The 15,582-nt window shown below is 54.4% G+C and overlaps 1 protein-coding gene across 3 annotated transcripts in view; it reads left to right on the top strand.

The window, feature by feature from the left end:
• The window catches only part of PRKAG2 (protein kinase AMP-activated non-catalytic subunit gamma 2), a 323,168-nt gene that overhangs the window by 137,973 nt on the left and 169,613 nt on the right, over positions 1-15,582 (top strand). The gene's annotated exons all lie outside the window — the stretch shown is intronic.

The raw sequence follows: 15,582 nt of genomic DNA, 5'->3' as shown, positions 1-15,582 counted from the left end.
TCTCAAAAAAAAAAAAAAAAAAAAAAAAGCCAGGTGCTGTGGCTCTTGCCTGTGATCCCAACACTTTAGTAGGCTGAGGCAGGTAGAGGAGTGCTTGAGCCCAGGAGTTTGAGACCAACTTGGGCAACATGGCAAAAGCCCTTCTCTACAAAAAAAATAGTTAGTTGGGTGTGGTGGTGTGCACCTGCAGTCCCAGCTACTGGGGAGGCTAAGGTGGGAGGATCACTTGAGCCCACAAGGCAGAGGTTGAAGTGAGCCAAGATTGCACCACTGCACTCCAGCCTGGGAGACAGAGCGAGACACTGTCTCAAAAAACAAACAAAAATCTTAGATGAGACGTCTTCTCCCTGAGAAAGCTTCTGCAAGGGTCGTGAAATCCCTGTCTTTGACTTCTCCTCCCTCCTCTCCACAGGACACCATCTAGGCAGTCAGCACAGGTCCCCCCCATCCATTGGGTTTCCTCTGTGGCTGTGTCTTATCCAGGAACCGCAGGCTCCTCTGCCTTAACTCAGCATGGAGCTGCTCCCCCAGGGACAAGGTGTACCCTGTTTCATCTGGGGGCTTCCCTGAGGTTCCCCAGGTCAAGGGATATACATCTGCACACACACACAGCTCTCCCCACAACCATCAAATCAAGGCCCGCAGCCCCAGAGTCACCAGGTCCATTCGTAATTGCTGTAGATGGCATTTCCACTGGAAAGCCCGTGGCGCTTGCTGGAAATGTTCACCCGCCAGCCTAGTGACAGCCCCCTGGAAGCTCTGACTCAGGAGCACTCAGCCCCTACCCCTCTCTGGCTGCAGAGCCAGGCAGGGAGGCTGTGTCTGGCACAGAAGGGAAGCTCCCCACTCCAGCTTTCAGGCTCCAGGCGATAGACAAGTGACGAGCTTGGCTAAGCCTTTCTTTCGGCCTCTTTGGCAAAGAGAAATCCAGATTATGTCGACAAAGGGTATGTGGCAACAATAATAAAAATGTAGAAGGAAGATTAGGAAAGGATTATGCTAATCAGATCAAAGAGCAATAACTGTAGTAGCACTTTCACCCTCTGCAATTATAGGGCAGTAATTAAATAAAAACCATTTAGCGTCTTAAGGGCTCCTTTCTTCGGGCCAGCACTGGAGCCAGGAGTGCAAGGAGTGCGTCAGGAAGCTGGTGTTTCATCCTTGGGTGCCCAGGGTCCCAGTAAGACTGGAGACCACATCCTCTGAGGATGCTTGGACCTTATACCCACCTCCCCTTCCATGAGCCCACGCCACATGACTGTGCAATGGCTTCCTGACCAGAACGCCAGCATCCTTCCTGGCCCAGAACATTCAGGTCACCCCGATACCATGTGCCATGGCTCTCCCACCCTTGGCTGAGTATGGCCCTGCGGGGACCATCTCGTGCTGTTCACCTCAGCAGAGGACAGGGCTGAGAAGCCTGTGGTTTATTCAGCCCCTATCCAGCCCCCCGCTCCTCCTCACCCCTCATAGTCCTCCCACTGCCTCTGGTGCCCATCTGCTGACCTGACTGCTGGTATCTCGATTGGTTTTGCCCTGAAATATCCCAATATATGTTTGTCTTTTTCCAATAGAAATTTTCTTTTTATTTTACTTTTTAAATTTATTTTTAAAAAGAGACAGAGTTTCCCTGTGTTGCCCAGGGTGGTCTCGAACTGCAGGGCTCAAGCGATCCTCCACGTTGGTCTCCCAAAGTGCTAGGATGACAGGTGTGAGCCACCACACCTGGCCAGAAATTTTCAAAAGAATACAGAAGTCGGGAGAATAGTATAAAAGCATCCGTCTTCCAGAGTTAACAATACGTCCTCAGGGCCTTTGTGCCAGCTGCTGTTTCCATACTAGGGACAGCAGTAAGTGAGAGACGCGGGCACCCTCGGGGGCACACGGGCTGGTGAGGGTGGGCAGATGAATGAGAGGATTTTAACTGTGGTCAGATGTACATAACACGAATTTACCATCTTCGCCATTTCACGTGTGCATTCCCATTATTGTGTAGGCATTACCACCTGCCATTTCTTCCATCACCCACAGCTGAAACTGTCTCCTCTGAGCCCTAACTCCCGACTCCCCTGGCCCCAGTCCCTGGCAAGCACCATTCTACTTTCTACAAATGTGATAACTCCAGGGACCTCATAGAAATAGTCACATAGTGTTTGTCCTTTTGAGTCTGCTTTGTTTCGATGGGCAAACGTGTTTTCATTGTCAGGTCAGGTGGTGGTGATGCCATGGAGGCAGGGTGAGGGATCAGTTCACTGGGTGACGGGGAGAGGGCTGTGTGGATGCCTCTGCTCAGACCCTTCTGAGAGCTGGAGAGGCCAGGCCCCAGGAGGGAGCCTGCAGTGTGTTCTAGGGACTCTGAGAGGCCTGCGGGGCTGGATGGCAGGAGGCAGAGCCACAGGAGCCTGTCTCTGGCAGGTAGGAGATAAGGCTGAGGCCGGGCACAGCAGCCAGTGTATGCCCCTCTTGTGGATCATGGGAGGGCTCTGGATCACACCTGCTTGAGATGAAGGCCCTCTGGGGTCTTGAGGATAGGCTGAGGACTGGGCCTGCCCAAGGCACAGTGGAGCAAGGACAGAGCTGGGGCTGAGCCTGTCCCTCCCCCAACCCCTTTGGCTCCAAGGCCCTGCCCTAGCCCCCACCCACCTCTCCTTTTGCCAGTTCCTACCCAAAACCGTCCCACCCTGGTGCCCGTTGTTCTGCTGGGTGTGTCCAAACAGAAGACTCCTGGGGTGTAGCATCCTTGTTTGTGAGGATGGGTCTTTGGGGGATTTCGGACACTGTAGCCAGTGAGTGGAGAGGCATTTGGGATGATGAGGCAGTGTTCACACAATCTGAGGACGTTCCACTCCCAGCTGTGGATTCCGTGAGGCCCGCCTGCCACCCCCCGTCCGCCCCACTCATCCATGCCTGAAAAAGCTCATCACCCATCTGCCTGTTCTCCCTACGTCACCATCACCAAGCACCGCCTGGAGGAACCCTGGACGAGTGGCCCAGCTCTCCCGGAGGTGCTGCTCCCCGAGGACTCCCGGAGTCACTCAGCAGGTCAGGCAGCTGTCACCTCACAGGGTGGCAGGGGAGCAAAGCAGCTCTGGTGCGTGTCCTTGGATGTCACAGTCAAGTGCCCCTTTCCCTTTTCTGCCCCCATCCCAGTCACCCAGAGCTCCTGCTCTGTGTGTCAGGAAGACTAAAGCCCCATAAACAGGTGGGCATCGCCTGTGGACAGGGCTGGGCACTGGTGGGGCGTCAGCGAGGTAAGTGCTCTCGCAGGCGCGCTCATCAGGGCTGTGCGAGGTGAGCTGTCGTGACAGTGGCGTGGCTCTGGGAGCAGCCGCCCTCTGGAGAGCCCGGGTTCTGAGCAGAGAAGCCGGACACTGGACAAACGATTCCAGGACTGCAGCATCTGAAAGTATCCGAAGATGAAAGGGGGAGATTTCAGAGCCTGAAGGGGCAAATAACGGAACAGGGAGAAAGGAGATTCAAAAGGGGGTATATTTTTAAAATCGTGACTCTGGACGGTGACAAAGAAACCCCCACGGCTTGGTGACCTGGGGTTGGGGCCGCAGCCTGGTTGGGTGCTGGCCAGCCCCTGCTGCTCTGTCACCCCCATCCGATGAGACAGGACCTCGCTCAGGGCATGTGCATGGGCCCAGGGAGCCTCGGCACCCGAGGATGGTCACTCAGGCTTCCAACTTCCAGATGAGAATGAGCACTTGGTACATTCAGAGAGCAAGATGAATTCTGCCCTGCGGTAATAATTTGTCTTTTAGTGATTGAGAAGAAAAAAAAAAAAGGCAAAGTCCTAGTGCTCTCAGCATAAATCAACATGAACATTCCCTGAGGGCAAGGCAGTCTCTGGTACTTCTGTGTGTTCTCGGCCCAGGCCCTGGGGACTGCTGGCCTCCGGGTGTCTCATGACGGTGGTGCTGGTTGGGGTGCAAGCCCCCAGGAGGTGGCGTCTCCCCTCCTGGTCAGGCCCCTGGTCAAACACTCTGCTGGGCCTGGAGGGATCCAGGGAGGACGGCCCCCGGAGCTGTGCAGCGCAGTGGCCTCTGGAAAGCAGGCTGCTGGGGGAGTGTCCGGGCATCCGCCCCAGGACCCCAAGGCTAAGAGCACTGCTGCAGGAGGAAGAAGGTGGGGCTCAAAGCAGACCCAGAAGGAAGTTTTGATGACTCACGTCACGAAGATGTTTGACTGGGCCCCACTTTTGGCTGGAAGAGATAACAAATCAGCTAATGCTAGTGAGTTCATCAATGAACAGCAAATGAGTGATTACACGTCTGGGGCTCAGCTTCATGTATTTTCAGCCTTTCCGTAACTTTTGTGTCCATCATGCAAATAATGTCTGGTTCCTCCCTTCCAGACGTTTCCTGCTTTGTGCAGGAGACAAGCCTGAAACAGCCAGAGAACAATACCCCTGATGGCTGAATTCTAAGCTTTGGGCTCCTAGTGGCCTAGTGTTGACTGTGTCTCAGTATCCAGCACCCAGGAAAGGGAGGCTCTGAGAAGCCGTGTCAGCAGGGCGGGCTCCATCCAGGGTTCCCAGAAATCCTCTGGTAGATTTAAATGCATGTTTTCCTTGAAGCACTTATGTTGACAAGCAATTTTTTTTTTTTTTTTTAATTGAGACGGAGTCTCACTCTGTCACCTGGGCTGGAGTGCAATGGCGCGATCTCGGTTCACTGCAACCTCCGCCTCCCAGGTTCCAGTGATTCTCCTGCTTCAACCTCCTAAGTAGCTGGGATTACAGGCATGTGCCACCATGCCCAGCTAATTTTTGTATTTTTAGTAGAGACGGGGTTTCACCATGTCGGCCAGGCTGGTTTCAAATGCCTGACCTCAAGTGATCTGCCCACCTTGGCCTCCCAAAGTGCTGGGATTACAAGTGTGAGCCACCGCGCCATGCCTGACAAGTAGTTTATTGAGTGAGTGAGTGAGTGAGTATGTTGTGTGTATTAGAACATGTTAATGTCTGCTAGTTCAGAGCAAAGGAAAAGGTAGCTGCCTGGTATGGACAATGGGGAGATGTGTTCTAAAACAGAGGTTTTGTTATTCAGGTATGGTGAGGCCAGCAGATCAGGAGACAGCTGCCATGAAAAAGATAGCTTGTTACTCACAGTTCCCAAGGGCCATGCCATGGCAGGAGAGGGGCCTGGGGAATCAGCAGGGTCCGTCGGGAGGCAGAGGAGTAAGGCGAGAGTGCGATCAGAGTCTTTGCTGCAGCGTCTGAAGGGACCACAAGGCAGAATATGCAGGCTTAGAACTGGCGAGTTTGGATCCTTTTGGTGGGCTCTGGGCGTGGGGACCGTCTCGAGTTACCTGGTCCCGGGCCCTGGGATGATTACGCAGGGAGCGTTGCCTCCTGGCTGTAAGAGCTAGATACGCGAGTGGCAGCACGGGCTCTGGGTTGGTTGGTTTGCACATCAAAGGTGGGCTCCCAGTGAGCCCCTTGCCATCTCTAAGAACTGACCGACGCTGGGAGCACCCGTCGCTCTCCAACAGGGCTCCAAGGTGCCAGAGCACCAAGAACGCAGAAAATAAGGAAACACAGTTCATGCAAGATGGTGCTCCCTACGGTGCTCACTTGTTCACTTCACCTTTCGTTTCTGAGTGTTTGGGGCTCCGCCTGGCTAGGGAGTCCACACTCCTCTGAGCCAAGCTGAGTCCCCAGGCAGGTCCTGCCTCCCGGCAGGGAGGGCCTAGGGAGCGGGGCTGGCGTCCCTAAGCCCAGATGCTCTGGACTGTCCTCGGGGCCTCACACCCCCAGCAGCTCAGCCTTCTCCTCCGGGGATGTGTTTCTCAGCCAAGATGAGACCAGTTCCCTTTCTTTAAGGGACACCTACTGTGTGGCCTGGGGATGCCTTTGACGCCTGAGACCGAGCTAAAGGGCCATCTGCTCCTGGCAGGGCTGCCTCAGGTCCTCGCCCACCCAGCTCCAGGCTGCAGAGAACGCCAGTGCGAGCGGCAGCAGCAGGCTTGTGGGTGCCTCTGTCTCCCATTTGCAGCTAATGCTGCTTCATGGAACCCGGAGTCCGCTCTGACAGTGGCTGGAGGATGGGTCAGGGATCCGGATGGGTCAGGGATCGGGACGGGGGTGGAGGCATTCTGAAGACTACCCTGCTACCGTGGGTACAAACATAACCCAGTGCTGCCTAGAGTCTGGGACGCGCCTAATGGTGGCCTTCTCTCTGGATGAGAGTGACAGGAAGGCGAGGCCAGGCTGAACACAGGGCCCACTGAGGATGTGGTGCCACCCTGTGAATCTGGCAAGGTGCAGAAGAGACGTTGTGATGCCAAGGATCCTTCCAGCGGGCTCTCAGTTTACCACCCGACTCCAACTTGGTTTCGAGCCCTCAGCCCTGCCTGGAGTTTCAGTTCTGTGCTCTTCTCCCTGGTTCTCATCCTGGTTCCACACCATATTCCTAGCACCTAGATCCATATCCAGGGTAGGTGCCTGACAGAACAAGTCTTGCTTCCCCTCTGTCCCTGAACAGGAATAGAGGGTGCACCGTGGAGGCGGCAGGGGGACACGCAAACCCCAAGGCCAGTCGAGGTCTGGGCAAGAGCAGGCCCTGAGGAGCGAAGCGGCCATGGCAGGAGGGAGGGGACAGAGTAGCGGGAACAGCCCTGGGGACATTCCTGCAGCAGGGGCGGCCTGGTAGGTGGGGATCACTTAAAGGAGTTGCCCTGACAGCACGGGTGTGTCCTCGGCAGGTGCCTATCCACTCACACCCCTCCCCCAGGGTGTCCCCGCTCCCAACTCTCCTATGGAAATGAGTCTGGGCTTGTAAGTGTGGGCTCAGCCTGAAGGGCAGGGGCTGGTTAAGGGCAGCAGATGAAGGGCAAAGTGGGTGTTCTCGGTGACATCGGGCCCACAGCTGCCCTTCCAGGGTTCCTGGGCCCAGCATGGTCCCTGCTCCACCTCCACATTGCTTGGTGCTAAGTGCTGGGGCCGAGATTCCAGCAGCCCCCTCTCAGGAGAGCCACTGCTCAGGTCACGTGGCTGAGAGGGGTCCCTTCCAGCTCCACCACCGGCCTAAGAAGGTCATAAAGGAGGATGGGGCCGAGTGTGCTTTCCCCTGGCCTGAAGGCCCTTCCTGCTGCCTTCCTCCTCCAAGTCCACCACCCGTCCCGGTGTTTCCAGACTCTCCTGGGCGCTCCAGTGCCTGCCACTGTGCCAGCCATGTTTGCGGTTAAATGATAACTTGCATCAGGTCTGTCTAATGGGGGCGCCTCGTTAAACTCCTCAGGTGTGGAGACTGTCTCATTCTTCCCTCTGCCTGTGCCAGATTGCTATTTGTTATCCACATTCGTGTTCCCTGTCTTCTTCAATAGCAAGACCCCAGGTTTCATTGTGTGTTGTGTGGCAGTGCATGTGGCCCAGTGGCCATGGGACTTGAGTATTCAGTGAGCTTTTGAGACTTATGGGAAAGCTCTTAAAAGAGGAGAGAGGTGAGTCCCTCCTTGTCACTTTTTTTCCCCTTGTCTTGGATGTAGATGTGATGGTTGGAGCTCCAGCAGCCACCTTGGACCTTAGAGTGACTGCCAAGAAGAGAAGGCACATGCCGAGGTTAGTGGAGAAAAAGATAGGTGCCTGGGTTACCACTGTGAAGTTTCCATCGTGGTCCTGGACTGCCTACCTATCAGGTGTCTTTTATGTGAAAGAAAAAGAAATATCTTTCTTCCTTAAGCTGTTTTAATTTTGGATTCTCCTGTTAAATGCAGACAAACTTTATCCTAACTGATACAGCCTAGCACAGAACTTGATCTGTACTAGGCACTTAATAATTACTTGGTGACTTGAACCACTGAGTGAGGTGGGTGAAGTGGGGTTGGGGTGTTGAGCTTCTCCCCATGTGTAGTCTCGGCTCCTTTAGATTGAGGATGATGAGGTGTGAGGGATGCCAGGACTGGGATGAGGCTGGTCTCTGAGGTCACCCCCAGGGACCTTTGTCCCCTTCCATGTGACCTAGAGCTGTGTGTTCACTGTACTGCAAGCAGACTCACTTTCAGAAAACTCTGATATTCCAAATTTAGACTAAAATAAAATTAGACCAGTTGATGCCTTAGTGTATCTATTAGTCAGTTCTTACGTTGCTATAAAGAAATACCCGAGACTGGGTAATTTATAAAGGAAAGAGGTTTAGTTGACTCACAGTCCTGCATGACTGGGGAGACCTCAGGAAACTTAGAATCATGGAGAGGGGGAAGAGGCACATCTTACATGGTGGCTGGCGAGAGAGAAGAACCTATGTGTAGGAGGAACCATCAAATACTTTTAAAACCATCAGATTTTGTGAGAACTCACTCATTATCACGTGAACAGCATGGGAGAAACCTCCCCCATGACCCAATCACCTCCCACCAGGTCCCGCCCTTGACGTGGGGATTATGGGGATTACAGTTCAAGATGAGATTTGGGTGGGGACACAGAGCCAGACCATATCAGTGTACAAACAGAACATTTTCTTGAAATTGCCGTATCCCTCTCTGGGGACTTTTAAATGACTTAGTTTGAGAAGCGTTCACCCATGGAGACATGGGTACGCTGTTTCAGCGGCAGGTGCACGGTGAACTTCAGACTGGCTTTTTGGGTACCTGTATCTAGCTGGGAAGTAGGCCATGAAGGACAGGCTCCTTATCAACCTGGTGCCTTTGTGACACGTATCTGACTGCATGCATACCATCGGATAAGCCAAACGCCTACAGAATACTCAGTCTGATCAATATATTTATTATGCTTGTGTGTCAGGCTGGCTCTGCAAATGAAGTGAAGACCTACAGGACATGGCTCATAGCAGCTTGTAGTTTAGCTGGAGGTTAAGGAACACCTGGCTAAAGAGAAGGCCCCAGCAATAGCTGTTGATGTGACGTGCTCTGGGGCTCCGTGAGATTGAGGATGTCTCTGCTGGGCCCCGTGGGTAAGGCTGAATGGGTAGAGACCTGGGAGGGGAGAAGTCAAAGAAAAGTCCAGAAAGAGAAGACAAGGCCAGGCTCTAGAAACCCTTGATTACCAGGCTGGGGAAGGGGTCTGAGCAGGGGTGGAGTGTCAGGAGATTGTGGTTGGGAGAGCTACAGGCTTTGCCATGTGTGGACCAAGGGCGGTCTCTCCTGTGAGCAGTTGTCTTCCAGAGATTCTATGTCACTTTTCCTTCATTGTCCCTGAGAGAGGGACCCCTGGAGCAGCCTTCCCTGTACCTCCTGCCATTTGGTGATGGCCGCCCCGTCCCTGTGGGCTGGCGTGACTCCAGCCCAGGCCACATGTGGGGAGCTGCGTTTTGTGCCTTGAGAGACAGACGTGGTGGGGAAGAGGCTATGCAGCAGCCAGGCTAGGACTGGGGGCTACATGGAGTCCATCATTTAGGGATGCAGAGGAAGGAAGGCCATTTGGGGAAGGGAGGCTGAGACCAGAATGTGGCCAGGGCCGTGAGTGCTGGCCTGGGTCAACGCCATCGTCAGCCGCTGATGATGATACCACATGGCGCAGCTTCTACTATGTTTTTACCTTTGGTAACTCTGTTAAGGCAGGTAAAGTAGGTGGTGGAGGTGGTGCTCCCCTCTTACACATGGGGAAACTGAGGCCCAGAGAGGCCAAGAGATGTGTCCGTGACACCTGGCAGCAGCAGATGGGCAGAAGAGGAGGAGCCCCTCAGCCCACGTCCCGGCCGTGGTGCCCATGGGTGACGGTCACTCTTTCCTATGGGGCTTCCCGTGAGGCAGGCCCCTCTCCTGCAGCAGCAGCAGAACATACGCCCTCTGCCCCATTCCTCACCCACACTCCAGCGGCTGCCCCGGGCTGCCCTGCGCCTCCCAGGGGATACAGGGCCCGAAGGCCCCTCCGCCCTCCCTGCTTCTCGCTCCTGGGCCTGGCCAGCCCTGGTTTTGATCACAGGATAGCTAAGGCTGATGGAAAGGGGAGTGGCTGCAGTCTGGGGTGACCTCTGAGCAGCTGTGGCCAGTGACCCTGAGGAGGGATGTCCAGCTGGCAGCACAGAAAAAAGCAAACCCCTGTGTCTCCAGGTGGGCACCCGTGGGCCAGGCATCCCCGAGGTGTGCCAGCCTGGAGGGTGATCAGCCTCAGCTTCCGAGCCTTCCAGAGTCCCCGCCCAGGGGCACCCCAGCTCTGGTCTCCTACCCCAGCCTGCCTTCCTCTACCACGGGGCTCCTGTGGCTGCTGGTGGCTCGCCTGGGGTCCCCCCCCATCCCAGTGGCTGGGTGCTTCTGCCTCTGTACTCATTACAGCCTGGAGGGGTGTAGGGCCCTGCCTCCTCCTGGAGGTCCCAGTCTCCCACAGGCAGGTCTGCCTCAAAGCCCACCAACACCAAATACCTTTAAGTGTTACTTTTTTTTTTTTTTTTTTTTTGAGACGGAGTTTCACTCTTGCTGCCCAGGCTGGCGTGCAATGACGCAATCTTGGCTCACTGTAACCTCCGCCTCCTGGGTTCAAGCGATTCTCCTACCTCAGCTTCCTGAGTATCTGGGATTATAGGCGTGTGCCACCATGCCCAGCTAATTTTGCATTTTTAGTAGCGATGGGATTTCACCATGTTGGTCAGACTGGTCTTGAACTCCTGACCTCAGGTGATCCGCCCACCTCAGCCTCCCAAAGTGCTGGGATTATAGGCATGAGCCACTGCACCCGGCCAGTATCACCTTTTTGATACTTGACTAACAATGCCATCCTAACTTCTAAAAATGTTTGAGGCAAAGTTTGCTGAAGTATAAGCATATGGAGAAGAGCACAGATCATAGATGATGAATTTGCACAAACTGAACACACTCAAGTAGCCAGCACCCCAGAAGCTCCCCACACTCTCTCCCAGCTACTTCCCCTCAAGATTGGCATTGTGTGGTTTTGAATTTACATGATCTTTTTTATTTGTCTGGCTTCTTTCACTTGCACTTTGTGAGATGCAGCCGTGCCTGTGCGCAGCGTGGAAGTTCATCAACTCCATTTCATTGCTGCAGAACCCTCCACTGTCTGCACAGGCCACGACTCCTGCATCCATCCAGTGGTTAATGGACTCCGTGGTTTCCAGTCGGGGCTGTGACAGAGTGCTGTCAAGCACACTCTTGTGCGTTGGCGTGCCTTTCTGTTGGACTTGTACTAAGATTGCTGGTAGTAAGGTATGCACACACGCAGCCATAGTAAATAATGTGGCATCAGCTCTGTGTGTGTGTGTGTGTGTGTGTGTGTCCTGCCTCCCTGGTGATTCTGTAAGCAGGTGCTGTGTCTTCACTTCCCCAGGCTTCCTAACCTGGCGCCCTGCACGCCAGCCCTCTTCTGCCACCATCTGGCTCTGCACACATGCAGGTGCTTTGCCTCACCTGGTAGTTGAGGTTCAGCATGCATTTCTGCTGAAGCCCTCGGTTCCTCTGATAGGCAGTGCCCAGCGCCCCATATCCTGAGCTGCTTCCCCACTAGCAGGACTTAGATACTGCCTATGAAGGACACACCATGAAGATAGCAGGTAGGACCCCCATGGAGAGGGAGTTCTGTCTCTGAGGCTTCCTCCTTTCTTGGGCTCAGCCTTGGGATTTATTCATGGGAACTGTAGCAGGACCTGGTTTGTAACCACCAGCTGTCGCTATAGCAACTCCTTATACCAGCCTCTACACTAAAAATAGATCACCTTCATCCCTAGGATAGAAAAAATCAAAATCAAAGTGGGGGAGGGCCGAACCTGCTCAGCCGCCGGCATTTCGAGGTACAGTGACATAGCTCCTCCCAGCCTCTTTCTCCCACCAGTGGCAGAAAGGGCACAGGCAGGGTGCAGACCAGCCCCTGTGCAGCCTCGGGGGCCCGGGGCACTGAAGTCTTCCCCACGCTTCAAGCCTTGTCTGTCTTCTCCTGTCTGGTATGAACTGTGTATACAATTGAGTACAAATTATAAATAATTGTATTTTTGCCTAGGTTTTGTTTGGTTTCTTGATATTAGCTCTTCTGTGGAATGGTAAATGGCCACCACACCCAGCCTGGCCTTTTTTTTTTTTTTTCCCCCACTGTGGTAAATATGCATAACATAAAATTTACCAATGTACCCATCTTTAAGTATAGAGCTCAGTAGCGTTAAGTACCCTCCCATGGCTGGACAGCCGTCCATCCGTCCCCAGAACCCTTTTCATCCTGCAGCACTTAAACTCTGGCCCAGCAACCCTGCCTCGCCATGCTCCTCCCCAGCCCCTGGAGGCCACCCTTCTACTTCCTGTCTCTATGCTTTCGATGACTCCAGGGACCTCTCGTCAGCAGAATCAGACAGTATTTGTCTGTTTGTGAGTGGTCTATTTCCCTCAAGCATCGTGTCCGCACGGATGTGCTTCGTGTGTGTGCGGCGGGTGGCAGGATCCCCTCCTTTTGAAGGCTAATATTCTGCGTGCACGTGGACCACATTTTGTTCATCCGCCGAGGGACGGGTGGGTCGCTTCCTGCCTGCTCTTTGTATCATTGTGCTCCGCAGGGAGACCGCAGGCCCTTTGAGGCAGGGCGGCCCTTGCTCCTGTTGGCCCATGAAGGGGCAGGAGTACTCAGGTCAGGCGCGGTGAAGGGGGTCGATGCATCCACAGGCCAGGGTTGGGAGGACTCCCCTGAGCTCACGGCCACGGTGGCAGCCCCCTTGGGCACTGAGGAGGAGCTGGGACGCAGTGCGCAGCCCTGCCGCGCCTCGAGTCTCCATTGTCGGAGTTTCTGAAGGTAGAAGTCCAGGCTCAGGGGTTGCTTTCTGGTCCCGGTGCCATCCTGTGTTCCACTGTCACTCCCAAGGGCTCTGCAAGTCGGCAGTTGGAGCCCGAGCAGGAGGGAGCGCGGCGCAGACAGCAGTACTTGTGGAGTGGGCAGGCCGTCGCTCTGGCTAGGGAGTGTGCAAGCTCTGGAACCCCAGCACAGCCTGCGCAGGGGCCGAGAGCACAGGGTCCTTTGGAAAGAGGGAAGCAAGGGTGCCCAAGAAGCCTGGGAAGTGCCTGGGAGGGAGTGCCTGGGAGGGCAACGTCAGCACCTGGAGACAGAAGTGAGCCAGCACCATCTCTACCCTCCAAGGGCCCAGGCAGGAGTTCCCATCCTGGGGTTCTGAGCAGCATGGCCTGTGGGAACCTGCCTGCCTTGGCAAGTCACCAGTCAGCCCCTTCCTCAGGAGGGGAGAACAGGAGCAGGTGCAACCTCTGAGGGACAACAGGGCCGACAGACTCACTGTGGAGACGCCCATCCTTGGGCTTGCTGAGAGGATGACAAAGGGACTGGGAGCTGGAAGGGCCCTGCAGTCTGTCCGGCTGTGTCTGTGAAAGGGCCTTGTATGCAAAGTGACCCCCAAACGCAGAAAGAGCCCAGAAACCAAAGAACAAGATAAGACAAATTCATGTATGTTGTTACAGGGTGATTTTTTGGGGGGAACTTGGCAGAAGTGTGGTCTTGGGCAACCACAAGACAGGTAGGTCCTCATCATCATCCCCCAGACCCAGGGCTTCTATACATAGGGCAAGGGTATGGTGCTCCACAGGGAAGGTGGAGGAATATGCCTAAGGGCAGGATTTCCCGTGGAGTTTATCAAGGTTGATTTGCCCTAAGGGCAGGATTTATGGCAAGTACCTGCTCTTACACAGGAACAATAGATCAGCTGGAACCGGGGTTGATCAGAAACCAAGGTGGAGGATTCACCCCCAAGATGGAGCTGCTTCAGGCTCCAGGGATGGGTTGGCTGAAACATGGACCCAAAGGTGGCCCATGTTGAATGGAGTTGAAACACCAGAACCGCCTGGGTCTGTTGCAGAGGGAGGCATCATGGCTTAGGGAGACTGGAAAGGATTTGCCATTTGAGGTCAACTCACCCACCACTCACACGCCTTTTCACCAAGACTCTGCTGAGGGAGCCCAGTGCCCTGGAAGAGCTCCTTGTAGGCTGGAAATCACAGGGGGACCTACTGCCACTGACCAGGGATCCTAAATGAAGTGGAAGTATCTGGGTCCCAGCATGGCAGGGGCCAAGTGGAAACAATCACCAAAGGCCAGGCAGGTGTGGCCCATCGGCGAAAGCAGAGGCCGAGCAGCCATCAAGAGCATCAGAATGGACTCCTCGGGGTGGGTCATGTGACCTAGGGCCTGGGCCAGTTCACCACCATGTTCTTAGACGTGAAATCGATGGGACGCCTACTACATTCTAACTTGACCTGTATAAGCAGAAGAGTAGGCCAAGTGAACAAAAGTCTAGCTCCAATGCATCATGGTCCTTCAATCAGTTCTTAGGCTTGAGCCGGTTTCCAGACCCAGAACCGTTTGAGTGGAAGGGAGGCTGGGTACCCTTGAAGAAGGACTCTACCGCACTACCAAAAATGTATACTGTTAACCTCTCCCATTCTTCCCCAAAGGGACTTATGGCTTTTACCAGGGCAACTGGGCATGAGGGAAAGGGTATTGGAGATGACAGAACACCGATTCTAAACTGACTTTTAGCCAAGGAGATGCACAGTGTCACTGTGGTCCACCCATCAGAGCCAGGGCTGTGGACGCAGAAAGAGACAGTGACTAGCACAGAATTTCTCCAGTTCGTCCTCCGTGGAGGGGAGGAGTGGGCAGGCTGCGGGGCGTGTCTTCCCGTTTTCTACTTTTTGGGAAGCGGAGACCTAGGAAAAGAGGAGCCAAGGATGTGGTTGTGGGGCTGGGGTGCTCAGAAGCGGGGAGCAGCTGGAGGATTAAAAGGCCCCTGGGGCAGGGAGGAATGTCCTTTAATCGGGACCTGCCGGGCCTGTGCCTGTCTAATCAGTTTTGCTGTGTGTTAGTAGCACGTCCATAATAAGAAGTGCCCGTGACAGCCAGGACTGGGAATCGGTGTTGAGCTGTTGGCCGACGGTGGGGAGGCGGCGGTGCACACGCTCGGCTTCCCTTGCACACGAACCTTGCAGAGCATGGGGCTGCGTGTCCGCGTGTCCCCACTGGAGTCTCACGGCATTTCTGGTTATAGACAGGATCCTACCCCCGCCACTGGCCTGCTTAAAGTCTAGCATTCCTTTATCAAAGCCGAGCCCCTGGGGAGGGAGCGGGGGTAAGTGATGATAGTCCTTTTGCTGGAAGTTTTGATGCCGAGAGTAGGAGAGGAAAGGATGCCAATGGCAGGACATCCTTGGCTGAAGGATGGTTGCTTTCACCTATCCTAACGTTTGTAAACTGATTTCCCCTTTTCCTAAGGCGAGGTTGGCAGGCAGTGCCATGTCAAGCAGATAGCGAACTAATGCTCCCCTGACCGCAGCTCGTCAGGGGAAAGGGTGCTAGGAAAACCAGACTGCAATGGACTGAACCCCTTTTATAAGATAGCAAAGTCTTGGTCACATCTGAGTCTACACCTGCATTGTAAAGAATGTCTCTGGGGGTAAATGAGAGAGCCAGCTAATGAGAAATACGGGTTACAGGCTCGCTGTGCTGTGGGCACTAGGCCTCCTATAGGAGCTATGCCAGGAAGTATTCGACAACATCCATCATATTCACATGCAGGAGACAATAGCCAGCTCACCCACAAGACAGAATGCCACAGGCACACTTGAGGAATTCTGCAAGGTGATTGTGTGGGAAGGAGTAGTCAGGGTGGGCTGCATGGAGGAGGT

This window comes from Chlorocebus sabaeus, chromosome 21 (genome assembly GCF_047675955.1).
Source record: "Chlorocebus sabaeus isolate Y175 chromosome 21, mChlSab1.0.hap1, whole genome shotgun sequence".
NCBI classification, from domain to species: domain Eukaryota; kingdom Metazoa; phylum Chordata; class Mammalia; order Primates; family Cercopithecidae; genus Chlorocebus; species Chlorocebus sabaeus.
This window is presented reverse-complemented; position numbering and strand designations above follow the sequence as displayed.